Source organism: Haematobia irritans, chromosome 1 (assembly GCF_050003625.1).
Source record: "Haematobia irritans isolate KBUSLIRL chromosome 1, ASM5000362v1, whole genome shotgun sequence".
In the NCBI taxonomy this organism is placed as follows: Eukaryota; Metazoa; Arthropoda; class Insecta; order Diptera; family Muscidae; genus Haematobia; species Haematobia irritans.
Window position 1 is genome coordinate 95,185,046 of NC_134397.1, and position 17,468 is coordinate 95,202,513.

A 17,468-nucleotide genomic window follows, 5' to 3' on the forward strand; every position below is an offset into this window, starting at 1 on the left:
ATTTAAAGTTGGGTTTTTTTTTTGATTTGCCTCATAATTGCGAAAATGTGTCGATCTCCACATCTTTCAATCTAAGTAAACTTTTTGCTGAGCTGAGTATTAGATTTGTGAAACTGTCGACCACTAACACTATGCAATCACATTCCAAAATCTATTCGTTCCAAGAGATAATAAAGCTGTAAATATGACACTGTAATAATGGTTGTTTCGCGTTCATCCCAAAGAATACCTCCCATATAAATGGGTGAATGATTAGATCAAACACGTGGTAAACAACCACGATATTCGTTCTAAAAACGAGAGATTATTTTACAAGAAATTCTAAAGAATACAAACAACAGAACAGATCAAATAAGACAATGGATCAGGGAAATAAAATACCAAACGTATCCTATCGTTGAGTACATTCTCAAAGTTGCTTAAATTCGAAAAAAAAAATCGAGACATTAAAGAAGGGTTAGATGTGTATAAGCAAATATGACAATGCATTGGTGTAAGGTATTTTAAATAATATTTCTAAATGGGCAATGAGTCACCGCTGCAAAACAGCCAGAAGTCTCTGAGCCAATAATGTTAATCAGCTCATTTTTAATTTGAATTAATATTCTCAAAGTAATATCGCTTTAGTTTGATACACATAAGAGTTTGATTGAAGTTTATAACATATCTTGCCTTGCCAAAATTATAATAGGTCGACTTAGTATAGTATGGAATTAAGGTATCGATTCCAGTATAAGCCAGTGTATTAGGATGTGCCAAAACGACGAAAAACATCGAATGCTTCAATATCCTAATATAGGAATAACATTAAGTTCGGTAGTAAAATACTTACAACATCCGATTCGATTGAAAAAAAAAGAAAAACTCAGGCTCATCAAATTTGTATTTGTAGATTAATTCATTTTAAGGTAACAACACGAAATTATATCCCAGTATAATAACGATACCAATGAAACCCCAAATAGAAAATAAAATAAAGTCCAATAAGTATACCATAAGGTCCCAAATATTGAAGATTATTAATAAGTCAATAAAAATTAAATTTAAAAACTAAAGTGAAAATGCATGCATTGAGAAAAATTACGAAAAAATTGCTTAATATCATATTCATGTTAGCGCTATACCCTATTTTTCATAGCTTTTACAATATCGAATTTCCTTGAAGTCGAAATCAGTTTGAAGTTATCATATCGAATACATTACGAATACTTCATGCACAGTTTGGTGAACACAATCGCCTAATTATTCGGGGGAAAAAAGGCTTGTATTATGTGAGAAACCCTCTCGCGTCTGGCCAGGATATTCAAATTCCTAAGAGCCATTCAATTGCAAATTTTGGGAAGATGGACACATTAATCTAAGGCGCTATTATCAATGCTTTAGTGAGAATTTCTCTGATATTATTTGAGCTTATTTGCAATAAAAATCGGATAATTATACCAATTTTTATAATAAAATTTCGTGTTTAAATTCCTTGTTCAGGACATCCTTAGATATATTTTTTTTATTCAGGAATATTAATTTGTATGTGTGTGTGTGCCGGTGAACGAAGTCAAACAATTTCACAATTTCGGCAAAGACACAACAAACATCCACAGAGTAGAATAATCTCGATCCTCTCTTTTTTGGCAGAAACCTGAATGGAATGCTCATCATCGAAGACAAAAGCGAAAAAAGGCGCGTCATTAAGGCGATTATAAATGAAATCGAAAATATACATCCCTCATATAAAACAACAACAGACACTGTGATATGAGAATAAAGACAGTAGGTTAACAGGCAAAATTCTTTTCAATTTTGGAAATGTGACAAAAAAAGAAAAGAAAAAGAAACATTCACACATACATATGAATATGTGCGTACATCGAAAACTATCCCCTTTGCCCCAACAGAAGGGAATGATGGTGAAGAGATTGCGCTTAGATGAATTTCTCATGTTTGATTGAGTATTGCTGTAATTATATTCGCGAATTTGTGAATGCGTAAAAGAATGATATATGCAGTGGTGCCAACTATTTTGGGCAGAAAAACGTCAATTTTTAAAATATTTTTCGTCAAAATCGTCAATTCGTTACAAAAAATCGTCACTCATAAAACAGCTGAAAAAAAGATTTAGGAACAAATTAAAAGTTTTATTTAAACAAAAACATAAGATAAGGCTTTAATTCCTTTTATTTACATGAATGATGTCGTTTAACTCTCTAATTAAGCCATCTATCTTCCAGTTTATTAACGAAGATTAATTAAATTATATGTTTAATTAATTTAGTAATATTATTTCTGTAATATTTCTGATTTTGACTACATGCACCACATTGTTCAACAAAATTTTCTTGACAGAAAAATTTCCTATTCTCCAAGCGAATTTAAATCCTTAATACTGGCTTTTGTATAATTTTTATTATGAATAAATGAATAAAGGGAATTTAACTAAACTGGCTTCATAGCAATCAGAATTATTTAGCTTTAAGTAGTTTTTAGACAAAAAATATTTTTTTCTTCCCAAACGAAATTTTAGACAAACAAAGTTCGTTTCTCAAAAAGTATATACTTTTTGTGATAAACGTTTACTCTTTTCCAGGATGTAAAAACAATTTCATAAAGACTAACTCAAAAAAAAAAACTATCTTTTCTGGTTAATTGCATTTTCCCTCACATGTTTCTCACTTCCACGAAGTTTTTTTTTTTGAGTTCATAGCACCTTTTTCTGTAATACAAATAATGTAGAAAAAATTATTCGATTTTATGAATTTTTAAAATTTCGCCTGAACGGAGAATCGAACCGCGTACCATGAAATTTGTACGCCAACGCACTATCCACTGAGCTATGTAGCTGTTATTGTCATTAAAGCTGAGTACTATGTTCAGTTTTCAAGCTGAAAACCAGCTTGTTCTCACGGTTATTTTTTTAATTAACTAATTTACGGCCATTTTCATGTAGCTCCGTTAGGCTTTAACTGCCAGTTAACAGAAAGATAAATGGAAATATCTTTTCTCCGGTTAACATTAACTGAAAAATTTTCAGCAGTTAAGTTTCTAACTGGCATATGGAATATATACGCAAGATGACAGATATGTAGATAATAAAAGTTCGTTAGCTAACGTAGCACTAACGGAGCTTCATGAAAATGGTGGTTAGAAATATAAAATTATTTGCAATCAATTCCTTGGATCTCTTCCATCCATTATTTGGCAAGGCTCGATCAAAATATAATCGTCTTCATAAATATATTTGTACTTTTAACTTAGTGTTTTGGTGAAAAAACCGAACATACACACAAAAAATTTTTTTTCTGATTCAATCACGAAATTAATTGATCCAATTAATTTTTATTTGAAATGTCTTCAATCACAGAAATGATAGTATCAATTAAAAAATTAATTGAAGGTCAATTAAAAAGTTAATTGATCCAATTAAAAAATTAATTGATACTGTTATTTTTGTGATTGATTTTTGTTTCAATTAAAAAATTTGTTGAATCAATTAAATTTTTAATTGAATATTTTTTAAAACTCAATTAAAATTTTAATTGGAAAAATTTTCGTGAATTTTTTTTGTGTGTAGTACTCACCTTAATAGATAATTATCCATATAAGTTATATTTATGGGCACCGTGGAGAAGTGCTTGCTACGTCCGCCTTGCATATCAAGGGTCGTGGGTTCGATCCCTGCTTCGACCGAACACCAAATTTTTTATTGTTTACATATATTCCAGATATGTTCGTAAGATTCCGAAAAGGTGTTCAACATTACATACTACTGTATTAAATTTATACTATGAAACTGTAAAATGTGTCTTTTTAAAGACTTAAAGTCAGAAAAGAACCGTGCTTGATATAAACGAAATCTGCTGTGTGTTTGGTTCAAAAATATTTTTTTTTATAGAAAAAATAAAAATTTTTTTGGTGCTAAAAGTTTAAAATTTTCAAAGAAATGCAAAAACTCTAGCAAACGAAAAACGTTTTCGGAACACGTTTTCGATTTCATATGTTTGTAATTTTTACATACAAACATATGAAAAACAGTCTTTTTTTTGTCCGTGTAGTTAATTATTTAGGATCAAGTCAACCGTACACATATGAACGAATTTAGTACAACTAAAAATGCAATCGCAGAATTTTCTGATAATTTGTTTTAGTGTAATATTTGTTTAATTCAAATTCACATTTATTTTCAATTTAATTAAATTATTTTGATATAAAAATTTTTATTGTAATTTTCTCAAAGCTAAGTAAACTTATTTTAATTAGTCTTGGGCAAACTCGTTCACCGTAGTGATTCGGACTCATCGTTCCTTTTGTACAAAGGAACCAGTTCCTTCAAATCGTTCCATCGTTCCGGATTTTTATATTTGTCATCACTGTCATCTACTAAAGACAGACTTGACATAGTTCGTTCACTTTGTGCAACGAATTTCGTGGTCAATTGAAAGATACAAAAATATGGAAAATTGAGTGAAATTACTTAAAATAGTTTATAGTAATATAGTAAGAAAAAATAATGAATGGAATGGAAAATTTAAGGAAGTAAAACTAAACTCAGAAAGCCAAACTCATTGGATGGATTTTTATTTTTTATTTTTTTGGATTTAATAATAATAAACTCTGTACAAAATTATTCGTTGCTAGAAATAACGATTTTTTTGCCTTTTGTGAAGAGCCTCAGATGGAATTAATGATTCTATTAAATAGCAACATATCAATCTATCATGATTTAAATACATAAGCGCCAAAATGAATGAATTGGCAAATAGCCCAAACAGAAGTAAAAAATCAAACTGCGATCCGCGGAACGATGGAGCGTAAATTGAAAATAAAACTAAATGACAAAATGAACGATGAGAACAAAAGAGATGGAACTAGTGACAGTCGTTCCTTTTAGTGAATCGTTCATTGGGACTAGTTCGTTCCGGAACGACACAAGACTAATTTTAATCCAGTTGGTCCTTAATTTAATTCACATTATTTGTTTTTAACATAGCTAAACTTATGTCCTGTTCCCGCAAATCAAACGAATACGAATCATTTTTTTTTTTCTATTTTTGAAAGTTCGTTTCATTTGCATGAGAAGGCATTCGAATGAGATAGAGGAGCAGGACAATAGTGTATTCTAATTAATTTTTTTTAGTTTCATTTAATTTTAGTCAATTCAAAAACAGCCTAATCCACCATATCTACAATAACAGTCACTGTGAGACAACATTTATTTGAATTCACGGTCAAGTAAGGAATTACAGTCAAACCGTGGCTGGAATTCATTAGCTTTCTCAATAAACCTAAGTCCCAACTTTATCTCATCATTTACAGAGAGAAATGTCAACAGAAATTTTATCAAAAATTATTTTGTTTATAAAACAATTTGATTCATTAAATTTTTCAATCAACAAAAAAAAATTATTAAACTGTTAATTGAATTAATTAAATAATTGTTTAATAGATATAGTTCAGGAATTTAAAAAAAAAAAATAAATCGATCCATTAGTTTGGTGATTAGCAGGAATATTGATATACATACATATATGATATTTTTATCGTATGGTATTGATATTACACTGACAAATGTTTGATTATGTTTTTTTTTGATCAGTTAAATCAAAATATATTTATGTATGTACAATTTTGGAAATTGGATCTTCAACGTGGACAAATTAAAACTTATTTCATTTGGGTCTTCGTTTGTTTATCAAAAAAATGTACCTTTCCTTTCCGTATATTGATATTCGTACTGTTTCTTTCAAACGTTGCATTAATAATACACAGAAAAAAGTATATTTCATTTTTAATTATCAAAATTGACTGAAATTTGTATGTATTTTGAGTTAAATTGTATGCCCAATTATTGTAATTGTAATAATTGATTCTGTGAAAACTTTCTAGATTTTGCTTTTTAATGAATTTTAAAAGAATTGAATTTTTATTGAAATTTTTATATGAAATTGTAAATACATACGAATATATTGTTGATTGAATATTTAATAACAGATTAATAATTGACGCACCACTTGATACCGACATGACTACGAAAGTTTCAAATTCTTCTCTGGGTTTATTTTAATATTTACACCCTAAAAATATTAAAATTACAAAGAATTACCTGATGTATTTGTGATAATGAAAATGTTGATGATCGTTGATAAGAGTTGACCTTGATGGGATGAAATTGTCTTATTGCAGGTTGTTAGATATTGACAGTGTATTCAGATTGAAATGAATTGAATGAAACACCCGAATGGTTCTGTATTTGTTATAACATTTATTTTGTTTATTATTGCCACTAGTTACATCACTTTTTGTTTGTTTTTCTTATATTTTTGTTTCCGATAATTATGGGGATTAAATCACTATCAGAGGATTACAACAAACTTGGATTTCCAGCACAAAATATTTCACAACAACTCAAGAAGTGCGTGCACAAGAATTTTCAAAGACATCATCTAAAACACAATGAAGGCGACGCACTGCAATGTGCCATGAAGGAGGAATAACAACTGTTGTTATTGTTAGTGTTCGGTACCAATTGTGGCAGCCGTTTTGTACATGGGGATTTATTGTCACTATTTTGCGTTTTTTGAATTGCGTTACTGATTGCGGTTTTATCGGTGGGAGAAATATCCCTTCGCGATTATTTTTGGTTCTTTCTTTTAAAGGGCAGATCAGCTAACTAACAGTGCGTTTAAGAACGGATAGAGAGATGATGGTGCTGAATTGATTGTTGTCCGTATGATTCGCGTGCCACAACGTTTCCGATGCAGTTGTTTGGAGCGAGTGCTCGGTGCAAATGCTGCAACTAATGCGGAAAGTCTAAAGGCATTAGATAGACAGTTGCAAGTGAGTGTATGTGTGTGTGTACTTCTTGCAACAGCAACAGGCCATGGCATTAGCTAATGCCAAAACTTTATTTTGTTTTTTTTTTTTACTTAGAAACCAGCAACAAACTAGACAACAACCAGCAGCAATAACATCATCATCAACAACAACAACAACGACAACAAACAAAACGCAGTGTTCTTCTATTACAACGAGATACAAGTTACATGCATGGAGGAATTGGTTGAAGGGGGAGGGGAGGGAGGTAAGAAAAATAACCACGGCAACAGCAAGAACAACAACAGTCAATCGGTCGATCCTATGGTCCGTAAACAGGAGATGCCGTTCTTCGGTTTCAGTTGCAGCTGCATTGAATGCAAACAGTAGTGGTTTTGTGGAAGTTGTAGAGGTACATTAACCGCTTGCGCAGTTAGAAAGATTTCTTAATGCGCACAGTGCACAGCTTATAAATGAATCAGGTTCTTCTGGCCCATGTTGGTTCGTGTTTGAGACAGGTTCTAAGGCTACCATCGTATCTAAGAATTGTTTGGCCGTTGTTTGATTCTTTTTCTTGTTGTTGTGCCTTTCTTGGTCATGTGTGCTGAATGTTTCTTTGGAGCCATCCACTGATGGTGACCAGTCCTCGACACTGCAAAAGAAGAAAACATGTGCCACATGATTCGCGCATCATATCCAAATGCACATCGATACCCACTCACACACACTAGACACTCGTATTAACATCTTCTCTCAAATGCTGAACGGCATTTCATTGCTACGTTCGCTTTGGAAGAAACAATCAGCAAATATACCGCATAGTTGTAGAGTTGATCGGTGTTCGTTCTTGCATATTCTTGCTCTGCACTGTAGTTAGTATGAAAGTACGAGAGAAATTTATTTACTTTGCCATTTTTTTGAACAAAAAATCTGGTAACATTTCTGAGATACTCTGTTGATGGTGCGCCTTTCTTATCCAGTTCAAATAAAAAATATTAGAAAGGAATAGCTGATGTTTAGGTAAAAATTTTGGTTGGAACAAATTTTTAACATAATATGTTTAAATGTAAGCCTATGATGTTTATAAATAATGTATTAAGTGTTTGGGATACATATTATGTTTAGAACATTGATCAGAAGAACATATACCCCAAACACATTTTGCTTCAAGCATATATATTTTCAGGATTGGTGCAAACAAAATATTGTTTGTATTGTTCAAACATATTATGTTTCACCTTAGGGCATACACTGGTAGTAAAAAATTTTAATGAAATTTTCTTTTCTTCAAATTTTGGAAGATGTTGTCAAATATATTTAGCTCCAAGTCAAAATGCTCCCGAAATATTTCCCCCTGTTCTGGTTTACGAATTCGCAAATCAAAACAACAAAAATGATCTAAAAATTTAATTTAATTTCCATTGTTTTATTAATTTGTTCGGCAATTCAAAAAAAAAATCAATTAAAATTATAGTGGTGAAATCATAAGTGCTCAATTTCATATAAATACAAGATAGTTATTTCAAATAGATGCCGATACTATACAGGTGGTCCGATAAGTAGATAGCCTCACCGCTTAATGTCACCAGCGAATGCGCATTAATGTCACCAGCGAATGCGCATTTTAATTAAAATATAGACAAAACTTTGAATCTGACTATATATTTTTTTTCCAATGTAGTATGATTATTTTCCATATTCCACTCGTGGGTCTATAGATACCTAAATGCAAAGAAGCACACTCACATGTATGTTTGGGTGTAGAAATGTTAGCAAAATTCTTAAAATTCGGCAATATTGTAAACCTTCCAACATTCCTCTTCGATTCTATCGCTATAACGCTAGTAGAAAACAAAACCATTCGGGCGCTGAAAACGCAATACAAACAATGAATACAACGCCATTGAGCGAAGTGGGAAAAACGTGCAAAACTTAAACGCTTGGTAGTGTTTGATCATCTTCGAAGAATATTCGTATTAGTATCTGAAAGATTCGTTTTATTTACTCAACATTGTCTGTAAAGAGAAGAAATTCGTCGTTTCTCTTTATGTATTAAGAGAAACACAATATGTATATGTATTTCTCTGTCTGTCACTCTCTGTTTATCAAATTCAGACAGAGCAAGAAACCCGTTCTGTCGACGATAATGTATACGCCAACGAAGCCCAACAATTTGGCACTTTGGTTCTTTGCAAATATGGTCAAAGGTATTTACGTACAAAACAACATTATAGTGGCGTACAACAAATGAGTCTCTTCAGGTATGGTTACACTGGGCAAATGACATTACAATAAAATATTCTTTGCCAGAGTAAGTCCATATTTTATGAAAAATAACATGAAATTGATATTATGACCCCAAAACCGAATGTTTAATAAAATTCATTAGATATTTACCCAATGTGACCATAAAGGTCTCCAAACTCACTCATCTTAATGTTGCAAAGCGGCTGCGATTATATCTAATCATGTGGATGGCCATTTAAGTCAACTTGCTTACTTTACAGTTAGTTTCCCCTTACATAGTACTGTTCAATATCTCTTTTGGTTTATCGATTTGATCCCATATACATATGTATGGGTGAATATTTTCCATTACGATTATGGACGACAAGAAAAGCTCTTGCAGATGTATAGTTAAAAAAAAAATCTGTTTACATTTCTACTCTTTCTAATATGATCCGAATGCAGTGTTGCCAGTATTGGGGATTTTTCCCCAAATAGGGGATATTTTTTCGTGGATGGGAACAAAATTTTTGAGTTGGGGACTTGGGTATTTGGTGGGGAATTTTCGAAATCTGTTCAGTATAATTATCAGAGTAAGAACTATGGTTTATATGAAATTCTTTACTTCTACATGCTTAAAAAAGGCTTAAAGAAGTACAGAGATTCTCAAAAATATAAAAAAAACTTTCCTCCTGTTTATTCCACGGAATTTATTTGGGTGGCCCAAGAGTTTTTTTACAATTTACTCTTTTTTCCTAAGAAATTGTTTGCTATTGTGAAATTATTTCGTAAGGACTCATCTGCGTACATCACTGATTTTGAAAAAATATCCCATATCCCATACATATAGAGTAGAGTTCATATCGGGACAGCAATGCGTTTTGATCGATAAGCCAATTTTATTTCTTGACTATATGTTAGAAGAGGATTTGCATAAGATGACTCGATGACTCTTCATACCAATAATTAACTCTGATGAGGGCTGGTATCGGATGATATTTTCAGCACCCGTCTACTGGTTTTGTGTTTTGAAATCTTCATCTTTATGTAACTCGCAAACTGGTATAACAAAAATTGCAGATTTTTATTTTATTTTATATTTTTTTTACGGATTTTCCACAGCAGAGTCTATTCGTTTACTTTTTTTTCAAAAAACTATCCAAAAATTTCTTAGGGATTTTTATGGGGAATTTTAAATTAAATTGGGGGTTTTTGGGAATAAAGCGTTCCATTTTTGGGACAAGAGCCCGGAAAATACTGGCAACACTGTCCGAATGTGAGAACGTGAGCGGGAAATAAAGTGTATGTACTCATGCTAAACCGCAAGGTCGTTTGTACATTTGTCAGCTCCCCTTAAATGAAGCTTTCACCAGCTCTCTTAAGAGAATAAAGAGAAAATTTTCTCTGAAAGAAAAAAGAGGCGTTATGGGTGTGAGTGCGGTCGGTGGTCAGTGTTGCCGTATGAGTATTTATTTTATGTTTTCAATATTCATAGTAATCTTTCATGTGTGACACACAACAAAATTATTTTATTATTATAATTAATAATATTACATACACTGAAAACATAATTGCCGTAGGAATATAATTTCTCTTGTTCTAAAAGAATACACCGAAAAAAACTGTACATATTGCATGTTAAAAAGTTTCGTGAGGAAACGTTAGAGGATACATTTTTTTCCTGGAAATGTTTTATTTTTAATTTTTTATTATTGGGAGCGAAAGTCTGTATATGGACGTTCTCGATTTCTAGTGAGGAGACATTTTTCATGGAAATTGACGGATTATACACCAATTGTCAACAACATGCAAGCATATTATGTTCATAAACTAGCATAACATGTTTGCGACACACTCAAGTTTCAACATTTCAAGGACAAACCTCTTTTAAAGAAAGACAATTTTATTAATATAAAGTTTATGTGTGTGAAATTTGTGTCCTTTCGTTAAGGTCTTTAAACAAACTTTTCTTTATGTTAAAAACATTTTTGGCTTGAGAATATTAAAATAAAATCTGGCTAAGAATAAAACCAGCTTCGAATATTGTTGGTTGGGAGTTTTTTTTTTCGAAAAACATCGATATTGGCAATATGACAATGTACAGCTTCCAATTATTACGCAATTTAATTTAGTTGTGCTAGTAATTTTTGTCAGCTAAACAAGATAAGGCAGTTTCCTTTGCTGAATTTCCATTTAATTATTGCACTAAAAAAAGTGAACTCTCTATTTCACTAAAGCCAATTTAACTTTATTTTAGTTCATGGAATTATTATGTTTGGAGAAAGTTTCATTTACTCTAATAATTTTTTGCATAAGTTAACTAAAAAACGGGAAAAAATTATCCTCAAATTAAGCAAAAAGATTTACAAAATTCGCGCTTCCCACAAAATAGTTCATTATTTCTTTAAATTTGTAAATTTTACCAAAAATTCGTTCATCTTGAACTTCGTATGTCACTAAAGACATTCTTGCATTTTTTAACTCCAAGTTTGTCCTTCAAACTACAAAGTTTTCTTTGACAAGTGAAAAAAATTAATTATGCATAATAAATTTTCTTGCATTTGTCGAAAAATATTTACTTATTTTTGTGATATCGGCGACATGTCAGCGTTTGTAATACTGTTTAGTTAAAATTTTCTAAAAATATTCAAAATTTTCGAAAATTAACCAAAAATTTCTTCCTGGTGGGTTCACTATTTTTTCAGTGTGCTGTTGTTGGAATCGTTAATATTACGAGTGTTGTATTATTATAAAAATTGAAACAATTCCTTGATTGAAATGTCCTTAAAATGCTTTTTTGAAGTTCAAAAGCATCCGTTGTTACTGCTTTATATTAAGGACTTTTTTTAGCTATAAGTTACATATTTTATACACAGGTAGAAAAAGTTTTGTAATATTAACAAAATCTGCCATTAAAATTGAGCTAATGAAGCAAGTTCATAAATACTATGAAACATTTCGTTATTATTATGATTTTGTTAAATAACGAAACTTTTTTAATAAATTAAATAAATAATAAATTAATTTTAATAAATTAAAGTTAGTGTGAATATTTAAAAAATACAAATGCCACGTTTGCAAAGGGCTATGCTTCATAAAAAAAAAATAATATGAAATTTGACTGTTTTAAATGCGAATTGCGCCCAAGAAGTGTTCCTACATCAAGACTCGTGCCTTTGTTCCTTTATTCATTAAAGTAAGACATTAATAATAAGGGCACATTTATTCACTCACCCCAAAGAATCGGGTGTAAATTTACTTTTTTGGTTGGCCTTTATGTTCCGGGCTGTTTTTTGGTGCAAAACAAAAAATAATGAATTCTTTTTGTGGAGGTGATGATATTGGTGTCTTGCAAATTTGTACAAATGTTCATTGTTTGTTTACCGAAAACATCTGTGCTATATTGAGAAATTTAGGAAATTATAAAAGGTATGAAATAACAATCCAAATAGTGTTAAACAAATACGTTGATGTTGAATTGAATAAACACCAGTTCTCAATGTGAGGTCTGTACAACTTTCATGTTTAAATATTGATTCGCTTTCACATTGAACAAATTTCCCCAAGTATCTGTGGAGCGTACGTACAGATCGAAGGCTGCAAAATTGGATCTTTGAACTATTAATGTCAATTTGGATCATCACATGATGGCGAAGTTATGTAATATAAGAATTTGTAAATTAAAAAAAAAAATTAATAATATATATTTAATTAAGAAAGTGCCAACCAAAACAGGGCAAATATATGATATAGAGTTTTATAGTCAAAAACTTATATGAAACTCGATCAACAAATGTGTGGGCAGTTTTGATCAAATTTAGCAAGTAAATTTGATACTTTTTTTATTTTCAGATGTATGGGTTGATGGGGTAAAAACTTAATAATAATTTCTGTATTTATTGGCCGAAAAGGTTAGATACTACCACAATTATTTCAAGCTAATATTCGGTCCATTGTGATACCACAGTTGATGAATTTCGCTCTTGTGAATGAGTTCTGCCCAATTCTATGTTTAACCTAAATACTAGGGGTTAGAACTGACTGAAAAAATTTTTGTGAACATAGAAAATAAAATTTCCGAAATATTTCCACTGAAGCTGAAATTAAATTACATCAATTAAAAAAACTTTTACAAATTAATTGCGCAATTCTTCTGTTAAAATATTAATTAGTTCAATTACTTTTTGAATATTGATTATTCACTTCAAAACTCAAGTTATCAAAACCGTGCAAAATAATTGGGTAAAAAAATAAAAACAAGAAACTAAATTTATGGCGATTTCGATTGGTAAAAAGGTGCAACATTCTCGAAAATATTGATCAAATATGAAATATAATGCATCCTAAATTTTAGAATACAGAGAAAAATATCACCAAAATTTTAAAAAAATATTCAATTAACAATTTAATTGGTTCAACAAATTTTTTAGTTGACACAAAAATCAATCACCAAAATTAATTGGATCAATTAAGCTTTTAATTGGAATTAATAAATTTTTTAATTGATTTTGGTGATCGATACTATCATTTTAGTGATTGAATACATTTCCATTAAAAATTAAGGGAATCAATTAATTTCGTGATTGAAAAAAAAAATATATTTTTCTATGCACAATATTTCTATAACAATATTTTAATTAAAAGATAGGCCATAATATTTGCTTAGAAATTTCATCTTTAAGTTTAGGCACAAATCTTTGAAATTTGCAAGTAAAACAAGAAAGAAAATTCCAAAATGAGATTTCCATTCTAATTTTAAATTTATAGAGCCTAGATTTAAAGCTAGATTGTTTCGTAAAAATGTCTTTATTTTAATGAGCAGCATCTTTGCCACGGAATTAGTATCAAAATCCGTAGGGGAAGGCCGAAAATCTTTGTATTCAAGTGAACGGTTTTTAATATAATAAGGGTACGTAGATGACTTTCGGGAACTAGGTAAAAAGGATGTCACAGCTTCAACATGCTCCCACGTTAAATCGTTGTAATCATCGAAATGATTTTTTGTTAGCTTATCATTCAAATTGTGCTATTGGTATGGTCATAAAAAAAGCAACCAAGACTTATAATGGCTACCACCCAGAACTCAGATTGCGTCTAAACATTGGCCAAATGCTATTTCGCACTCAGCGCATAAAGCGTCATACGCCCTTGAGATTAACATTTAAAACTTGCAAAACAACACCAACAAACTGAAATGAACTACAACGAAATACAAAGTTGGTGGAATTCAATTCAATATCTTTGTGCAGTTTTTGTCCATTTCAATTTGTCCATTTTGGGGGAGATGTGAGTGAGTTTTTAAACAGAATTAATTTGCCATTTCTGATTGTTCCACTGTGAGTGTTGCTGCTGCTGCCGCCACCGTTGTCATCACCATCATCATAGATTGTTTTCATCATCGTAGTTTTTTGGTGTTGTTCTTGATATTTCTGTATGTAATTTAAAACAAAACATTCTGTAGAAAATTAAAAAAAAAAAAAATAAAAAAAAAAAATAAAAATTAAAAAAGAGAGCAAAACCCGTTTTGAACCTTCAAAAAATGTGCGCAAATTATGCAAGTCAATTCTGATACAGTATTGATACAGGGCGTGTGCATGTGTGGGTGGGTGGGGCATGGAAGCGATATTTGTTTTTTTTTTTAATATTAATTGAAGCGTTTTTGGCTACTCCATTATATTCGCTGCACAGTGTCTCAGATACCAATCTATCTAGTGATGTCCGTCCGTCTGTTAAAATCACGCTAACCTCCAATTGAAACTTAGCACAAGTAGTTGTTATTGATGTAGGTCGGTTGACATTGCAAATGGGTCATATCGGACCACTTTTAGGTATAGGTCCCATATAAACCCGCTCCATATTTGATTTGCAAAGATCCTTGGAGGAGCAAATTTCATCCGATGCATTCCCATGAAATCATGAAAGAATTGGTCTATGGACCGATGTCCATAATTATATACAGCCCACGAAAAAAAAAGCGAAAATTGGTTTATATCGGTTATTAATTATTTATTAACCATTCATTATATAACTAATGTTGTCAGGTTGGGAGTTTCCCCAAAATTTAGAGTTTTTTCACGCTTGGGGAGTTTTTAGGAGTAACATTTGGGTTTTTTTGGGTAAAATTATTTATGGAGTAAAATGAATTTGGAGAAAGGCATACGCAGGAGACCAACACAAATTGCTTTCGCTACCCTTTTCAAATGCTTCCCTTGGGAGGACATTTTTAATATTCGGCATGGTTAAAAACAAATTAGGAAATCGTATGTTAACTTTAACACCTGAAACCATTTTAAGAGTTAAATACAAAAATTCCTTATATTCCGTCCTGTTCCGAAATTCGGCATCGCAAATTTTTACTTCCCTTACAGCGAAAAAAAGAGATACTCGCAGAATTAAATCCAATTCGAATTCGATCATCTCATTAAAGAGAACTATATATCCAATTTATAAGTTTGTAAGTTTTAGTAAAGGGTGATTCTTTTGAGGTTAGGATTTTCATGCATTAGTATTTGACAGATCACGTGGGATTTCAGACATGGTGTCAAAGAGAAAGATGCTCAGTATGCTTTGACATTTCATCATGAATAGACTTACTAACGAGCAACGCTTGCAAATCATTGAATTTTATTACCAAAATCAGTGGCAGAAAATCCGCTTTTATATCGACAAATTTTGTTCAGCGATGAGGCTCATTTCTGGTTGAATGGCTACGTAAATAAGCAAAATTGCCGCATTTGGAGTGAAGAGCAACCAGAAGCCGTTCAAGAACTGCCCATGCATCCCGAAAAATGCACTGTTTGGTGTGGTTTGTACGCTGGTGGAATCATTGGACCGTATTTTTTCAAAGATGCTGTTGGACGCAACGTTACGGTGAATGGCGATCGCTATCGTTCGATGCTAACAAACTTTTTGTTGCCAAAAATGGAAGAACTGAACTTGGTTGACATGTGGTTTCAACAAGATGGCGCTACATGCTACACAGCTCGCGATTCTATGGCCATTTTGAGGGAAAACTTCGGAGAACAATTCATCTCAAGAAATGGACCGGTAAGTTGGCCACCAAGATGATGCGATTTGACGCCTTTAGACTATTTTTTGTGGGGCTACGTCAAGTCTAAAGTCTACAGAAATAAGCCAGCAACTATTCCAGCTTTGGAAGACAACATTTCCGAAGAAATTCGGGCTATTCCGGCCGAAATGCTCGAAAAAGTTGCCCAAAATTGGACTTTCCGAATGGACCACCTAAGACGCAGCCGCGGTCAACATTTAAATGAAATTATCTTCAAAAAGTAAATGTCATGGACCAATCTAACGTTTCAAATAAAGAACCGATGAGATTTTGCAAATTTTATGCGTTTTTTTTTTAAAAAAAGTTATCAAGCTCTTAACAAATCACCCTTTATTAAGAAAATCCGAATGGGGGACCATGGGGGATTAACCCTTAAATTTCTTATTTACTTCTAACAAATCGTACACTGCAGAGAATACAGATTGGTTGTGACAATCGAATTTATTGCCAACCTCCTTTTGGCAGTTATAGCAACTACCAGTTGGCAGTTGTGTCACGCGACTGATTCGGTCGACACAACTAATATCTCATATGGTGTAGGTTGGGTCTGCCGACGACATCGGTTATTGCTACCTTCATAATTCGGTTCTGCTGCCCGACCTTAATAGTGCTCATGACCAAATTATAGACCAATTTCTTCTTAATTAAATATTATATTTTATTTTATTTTATTTAAATATATATAGTATAAATCCAAAAACAATGTATTTGATCAAATGTCTTTTGTAATCACGCTACAGCCTTCAATAATGAAGTTATCGTGTTGAAATTCTTTTGTCTGCAGGTAGATCAAGTTTGAAAATGGGCTATATCGACCCATGTTTTGCGTTCTTTATCATCGAGACATTGCAATTTCTATCCGATTTGCTTGAAAATTGAAATCTTAAGTTATTATAGGTTCGCAAATGTGTGTGTGGTATAAGAAGTGTATCGGTTTCGTCTAACCTCAATAAAGGGCGATCTTCCGATTTGAATTCTTGAATCTAGAAAACCGACATTTTTATCCGATTTGATTAAAAATTGTAAATCTAGAACCATTAATTGATATATCAAATTTCCTTTATACTGGTATATGTTTGATATAATCCTCATATACACCGCTCTCCCGTATTTCAATATCACTTGGCTACACTGGGACTAACTAAGAATTTAGAAGACAATGTTAACAAGTTGTAAGAAACCTTAACATCGGCAAGTGTTTTTGCACAGTTGCTGTCTTTGGTTTCATAAAAATTGGGATACTCTTTTGTGAAATTATGGTACGCTTTTATCCAGTGTGGGAAAACAATGTCCGGTAAAAATTCCCACAGTATGCCAAAATTTTACTGGTCCATATGAATTCCATAAATACATTTTTGCCCCACGAATT

The 17,468-nt window shown here is 31.7% G+C and overlaps 1 protein-coding gene across 11 annotated transcripts in view; it reads right to left on the reverse strand.

Moving 5' to 3' along the window:
* fru (sex determination protein fruitless) overlaps positions 1-17,468 on the reverse strand; it is a 1,011,467-nt gene that overhangs the window by 343,213 nt on the left and 650,786 nt on the right. For 2 of the 11 annotated variants that reach the window (XM_075291190.1, XM_075291182.1), the window contains exon 1: positions 6,095-6,760. The exons of the other annotated variants lie outside the window; for them this stretch is intronic. The gene's annotated coding sequence lies outside the window, so the exon portion shown is untranslated. Of the gene's footprint in view, positions 1-6,094; positions 6,761-17,468 lie in introns of those variants that run through there. 11 annotated transcript variants of the gene reach the window in all.